The sequence below is a fragment of the Macrotis lagotis genome, chromosome X, assembly GCF_037893015.1.
Source record: "Macrotis lagotis isolate mMagLag1 chromosome X, bilby.v1.9.chrom.fasta, whole genome shotgun sequence".
NCBI lineage: Eukaryota > Metazoa > Chordata > Mammalia > Peramelemorphia > Peramelidae > Macrotis > Macrotis lagotis.
In genome coordinates, this window is record NC_133666.1 from 196,279,193 (window position 1) to 196,285,824 (window position 6,632).

At 34.4% G+C, this 6,632-nt stretch overlaps 1 pseudogene; it reads left to right on the forward strand.

The window, feature by feature from the left end:
- LOC141498933 (F-box only protein 3-like) overlaps nt 1-2,281 on the forward strand; it is a 23,151-nt pseudogene extending 20,870 nt beyond the window's left edge.
- Nucleotides 2,282-6,632: the final 4,351 nt, after the last annotated feature.

The window sequence follows — 6,632 nt, forward strand, 5'->3', positions numbered from 1 at the left end:
CCTCCCATAACCTCTCCAACATTGATCATTTTCCTTTTTCCTAATCTTGGTTAATCTAAGAGGTGTGAGATGATACCTCATTGTTGTTTTAATTTTCATTTCTCTAATCAATATTGATTGGATCATTTTTTCCATGTGATTATATATGGCTTTAATTTATTCATTTGAAAAATGTTCATATCCTTTGACCATTTATCATTTGGGGAATGACTTGTATGTAACCTTATAAATTTGATGCAATTCTCTATAAATTTTATAAATGAGATTTTATTAGAACTCCTAGTTGTGAAGATTGCTTCCCAGCTTTCTGCTTTACTTCTAATTTTGGCAGCATTGATTTCAATAGTGCAAAAACCTTTAAATAGGGGTGCCTAGGTGGCACAGTGGATAGAGCCCCGGCCTTGGAGTCAGGAGTACCTGGGTTCAAATCCGACCTCAGACACTTAGTAATTACCTAGCTGTGTGGCCTTGGGCAAGTCACTTAACCCCATTGCCTTGAAATTCTAAAAAAAAAAAAACCTTTGAATTTAATATCATAAAAAACATTCATTTTGCAGTTTATAATGTGCTCAAATTTTTGTTTGGTCATAAATTAATCCCCTTTCCATTGATCTGATAGGTGAGTATTTCTTGGTCTACTAATTCATCTGTGGTGTCAATCTTTATGTCTAATTCCTGTTTCGTCATTTCTTACAGCATAAAAATACTCCATCCTTATTCAATCATTCCTCGATTGAGCATCATGTCAATTTCCAGTGCTCTGCTACCACAAAAAGTGCTGTTATAAACTTTTTTTGTACAGTTAATTCTTTTTTACTTTTCCTTTGATTTCTTTGCGGTAGAGACTTATTAGTGGTATTGCTGGACAAAGGGTATGCACAGTTTCATTCCCCTTTGAGAATAGTTTCAAATTGTCCTCCAGAATGTCTCTATCCTCAATTATGTACCTATTTTGTTTAATCCTCTCCAACATTTGTCTTTTCTATTAGATGTGAGGTGGTACCTCACAGTTGTTTTACTTTAACTTTCTCTATTCAATAGAGATTTTAGAACATTTTTTTTCATATGACTATAGATAACTTTGATTTTTCTAAAAAATGCTTGTTCCTAATCTTCGACTGTTTATCAATTGGAGAATGACTTGTTTTTATAAATTTGACTTAAAAAAGTTTTTATTAGAGAAACTGTCTATAAAATACTTTGATATTATTTTATTATCTATGGTAACTTTGAGTAAAATGTAGTTTTCCATATTATTTTTTTTCAAATAGATCTATTCCTACTTTTGCCTTTTTTGAGATGATGATGACTGCCATCTTCTCTACTTTAGCTATATCATAATAGACCTTTCTTCAGTCCTTTCTCTGTACTCTGTGTGTGTCTTTCTTTGCCAATTGTATCACTTGTACACAATATATTGTTGGATTTTAATTTGCAATTCATTCTGTGCTCTGCTTCCATCCTATGGGTTACTTCTTCCTACTCATATTCACAGTTATGATCACAAACTGTGCATCCCCTACATCATATTTTCTCTTTTATTGTTTTTTCTCTTTTTTTCCTGAACCTCATCAAACTTTATTTTGATCCATCCTACCTTTTTTCATACAAGCCAAATCTTTTATCCCCTTCTTCACTTATTATCTTATTGGGTAAGATTTATTTCTATATCCAATGACAATTGAAAGGATTCTAGGGAGTTCCTGCTTCATTCCATCATCTTAGAACCAGAAGTTGAACTTTATGTTCCTGCTTACCTGAATGTGAGGAGGCACTGTGTCAAACTTAAGAATTTTTTATCCTGCTATTTTTCATACCAAGTTCTACAGTCAACAAATTTCTTGTGTTTCCAACGGGACTTGATAAAGGAGAGGAATGATGATTACTCTCCTGGTCTGTGCTCTTGTCTTTACTTAGGATGGGTCCCTGCTCCCATGCAGCCACAATTACTAATGCTCCTCTTGACCTTGTACCTGTAACAGGTTCTATTGCTCTCTTGCAGCTTAAATTGCTAACTCTCATACTGGCACTGGAAGAGTTGCTAATTTCTGGTATCAGATCACAAGTGCTCTGGGAACTGTGACCCAGAATTGTTCATAAATTTTAGAGTTTATTATCAGGATATGTTACCTAGAACCACCAAAGTGGTTGCTATAATCTCTTTTTTTACTAGTTGTATCATCCATTTACCATCTCTGGGCTGAGAGCTTCTAAAATGGTTGCTGCTGCAGCTGCTGCTGTTGTGGCTGCCTCCAAAGTCCACCACTGTTGCTCTTGCTAGACTCCAGGTCAATACCTATCTCAAGTTCTTAGACCTCTCTCATGAACTTGAACTGGAAAATATTCTCCCTTTTACTTCTTATTGAATGGTTCTACTGTTCCAAAAATCTCTTCTGAGTTATTATTTTCAAGTTGCTTTTTTGGAGGGTGGAGGAATGTTGGTAGAGTTCATTTGGGTCCTGACCTGTACTTCACTACTTCAAGTCTTCTGGACAGTCCTTTAAAACTACATTAGGAATGTCAAAAATTCTTAATAAAATGGCAACAGTGAGGGAATTAATTTTATGCAAAAATAATAGTACATTAATTTGGATAGATGGATCCATTATAACTAACACAGAGAGAAGGTCAATAATTTTTTTTTATTTTTCTTCTTTTTGGTACTGCCAAGGAAGTGACTACCAATGACAGAATAAAAATCCCTTACATGTAGTTGATTATATTAGTAAAGGGAGCACCCAATTGTCCTTGGTGTATTCAAGTCACCTGGCTCAGACAGGCTGCAACCTTTGATACTGGCATATATGGTACTGAGCTACTATCAATAATATTTGAAAAATCATGGAAAACAGGAAGAATACTCCAGTTTGGAGAAGGGAAAAATATTATACTAATATTAAAGGGGGTGAAGTTGAGTCAGAAAGCTGTAGACCAAGAAGCTTATTTTTAAATTTTGAGAAAATTTTAGAATAGATAATTAAAAATATGGTTACTAAAGAATTATAAAGAGAAATTGAAATTATAAAGAATCAGCATTTCCTTCAACCACAAATTTTTCCCCATTGTGTAAATATTTTATTTGTTTTCCAATTACATACAATGGTAGTTTCTATGAGTCATTTGTTTTGCAAGACAACCACTAATTTAATCATTTAGGACAGGGAAGGGAAGTAAATCAATTTATTTTGTGATGACTAGTGGATGAAGACAATGTTATAGATATGCTTTTATTAAAATTATAGAAAAACTTTTATAAATTTATTTTTATGTAGAAAATATATAGATTAGATAGATTAGAGTTGACTCAAAAGCCTGATTGGAAGCATATTTTGCAGTGGTTTAACAACAATATGGCATGAGGGCTCCAATTATGTACCTGAGAGATCTGTTTTTGACCTTGTGCTTTTTTGTTTTTATGTTTATCAATGATTCAAATAAAAGCAGAAATGTCAGGGTAATCAAATTTGAAGACAAAATCCTAGGAGGACAAGCTAACATTGAACTGTATATTCAAGATCCTAAAAGAATTTAACAGACTAGAGTATTGGATAGATTGTAAAAAACCAAAATTTAATTTGAATAAATGTAAAGTCTCATGCTTACTTTACAACAAAAAATAGTCACTAGTTTAAGATGATGGAGGCAAATAAAGATAGCAATTTTCTTGATAAAAGTCTGGGGGAGTGGGGGAAGGTTAGCAGATCCAAACATAGGAATGTGAGGGGCAGCTAGATAACCCTCCCTGAAATCAGGAAGACATGAGTTCAATAATGATTATTTAATAATTACCTAGCTGTATGACCTTGACTTAACACTCATTGCCTTGCAAAAAAGAAACAAACCAAAGTAAAACAATAGCACAATAGTGTGATTTTACACTTGGTGGGTGGGACGGGAAAGAGAGGGGAGAGGAGGGAAAACAATGTGATCTTGGTCTACATTAAGAAAGGCATAATTTTTAGGAAAAGAGAGTCAGAAGCTCCAAAACTTTTTATATTCAACAGAATTTATCAAGAGTATTACATTAAATTGTATACATTATATTGTGAGAAGGACATTGATAATATGGAGAATGTTCAGAGCAGACCAGGCATCCAAAATGGTAAAATGGCTACCTAACTCATGTCTTATAAGTGGAGCATAAGCTCTAAACTCACTCAACCAACCTTCATTGTCACTCAACTGTGTCTTGTATGAACAACTACTAAATCCTTGCATAACTATAGGGTTAGCTTTGATTGACTTGTAGGTGGTATAACTTGGGGTTATATAGTTGGATATGTTATGAAATTTACTTTCTAATGTTATATCATGGTGCCCCACTAGTTATTCTTCTCCCCATCCAATTATTCTCATGAACAGTCAGAATAAGTTAATTTTTAGAAAGAGTATTTACTATAGCAGTATAATAAAAAGTTGGTACAACACCTTTCCCACTGACTCTGCTATATTCTTCCATAAATATCCAGGGGCAAATGAGATCAAGATTATAAAACACATGTAGAAAATAGGGAAATTTACAGTTCCTAGTTGTTTAGTCCTTACTTCCCTTTGTCTTGTAGGGTATGTATAAACTCCCCCTTAGTTTTGATGTGGTTTTTATACTAGGATTCTTAAAAACCTCCTAAAACTTCCTTTCCTCAGTTGATCTGCTTTGTCCTAAACTTCAAATACTAATACTTTATTCAGTCATTTATTTTCTGTAGGCATTGCTAAAATTCCAATGAATAATGCCAAATATTCTGATCCTCTGAAGTTCACAAGTTCTTCCTTTGGCCAGAAATTTTCCTCACTTCAGAGCCTTGACAGAAATCTTCTACTACTAAGCTTAAATACAAAATTTCCATCTATCTCAAAGATTCTAGTCAAGCTCCATAAGACCAAGTCTCTACATTGTTGAATGTAGTCTTGCTGCTTGAAATTCCCTCTATACATTTCTCTCCACTGCTAATTAGTATATATTCTCACTCCTTTCACTTTGTCTCTCTTCAAAAGTGTGCTGTGGGAGTGGCCCTGGGGCCAAGAAGCCCCAAGTCTACATCCCACCCCAGAGACCCAGAAATCATCCAACCCTGTGGTCCAGGACAGGCCATCCAATCCCACCACCTTGCAAAATAATAAAAAAAGAAAATGTATTATATCTGAATATCCTCTGTCATGATCTACCCTTTCCTGTATCACCTACACTCCCCTTCCCTCTGACCCCCTTTTTACCATCCCCTTTCTTTCCTTTTTCTTCTAGATTTCTATGTCCTATTATTATATATGTTGTTTCCTTTCTGAGCCATTTCCAATGATAATGAATGCTCTCTCATTCTCCCTTGTTCCCCCCGCTTCCATACCATTGTGAAAACTATTTCTTGACTCTTTTATGTGAAATATCTTAGTCTATTATACCTTTCCTTTCCTTTCTCCCAGTTCTTTCCTTTTCATCCATTGACTTTATTTAAAAAATAAATTATATCTTCAACTTCAGCTCTCTCTTCTGTATGGACTATAAAAACTCCTTCCAAGTACTCTAATAAATGAGAAGGTTCATATGAGTATTATCTGTATCATCTTCCCATGCAGTAATAGTAATACACTCAGTTCATCATCAATAAATCCCTCATAATTTACCCTTCCTGTGCATTCTCTTGATGCTTCACCTGAGTCTTGTACTTGAAGATCAAACTTTCTGTTCATCTCTGACCATTTCAACAGGAACATTTGAAATTCCCCTGTGTCATTGAAAGTCCATATTTTCCTCTGGAAGAGGATTTCAGTTTTGCAGGGTAGTTGATTCTCGGTTGCATTCCAAGCTCCTTTGCCTTCTGGAATATCACATTCCAAGTCCTACGAGCCCTTAATGTGGATACTGCTAAGTCCTGTGTGATCCTGACTGCAATTCCATGATATATGAATTGTTTTGTTCTGGCTACTTGTAGTATTTTTCTCTTTGACATGGGAGTTCTTGAACCTGGCTATAATATTCTTGGGGGTTATTACTGTTGGATCTCTTTCTGGAGGAGATTGGGGGATTCTCTCAATTTCTACGTTACCATCTGCAATTTTTCTGTAGAAATTCCTTAATAATGAAGTCAAGAGTCTTTTTCTGATACTGATTTTCAGGTAGCCCAATAATTGTAAAATTGTTTCTTCTGAATCTGTTTTCCTGGATCTTTTGTTTTTTTCAGTGAGATATTTCACATTTTCTTCTAGTTTTTCATTCTTTTCATATTGTTTTATTGTGTCTTGATTCCTCATAAAGGCAATGGCTTCCTTTAACTTCATTCCACATTTGAAGGATTTATTTTCTTCAGAGAGCTCTCTTATCTCCTTTTCCATCTGGCCAATTCTACTTTTTCTCCTCATTAAATTTTGGAACTGTTTATTTTTTTCCATTTGACCTAAACTAGTTTTTAGCATGTTATTTTCTTCAGCATTTTTTGAATCTCCTTGACTAAGCTGTTGACTGTGTTTTCATGTTTTTCCTGCATCTGCCTCATTTCTTTTCCCAATTTTTCCTCTACCTCCCTTACTTGATTTTCAAAATATTTTTTAGCTCTGAAATAGCCTGAGATCAACTTCTATATTTTTGGAGGATTTATATGCAGAAGCTGGAACTTTCTCATTTTCTGATTGCATGTTTT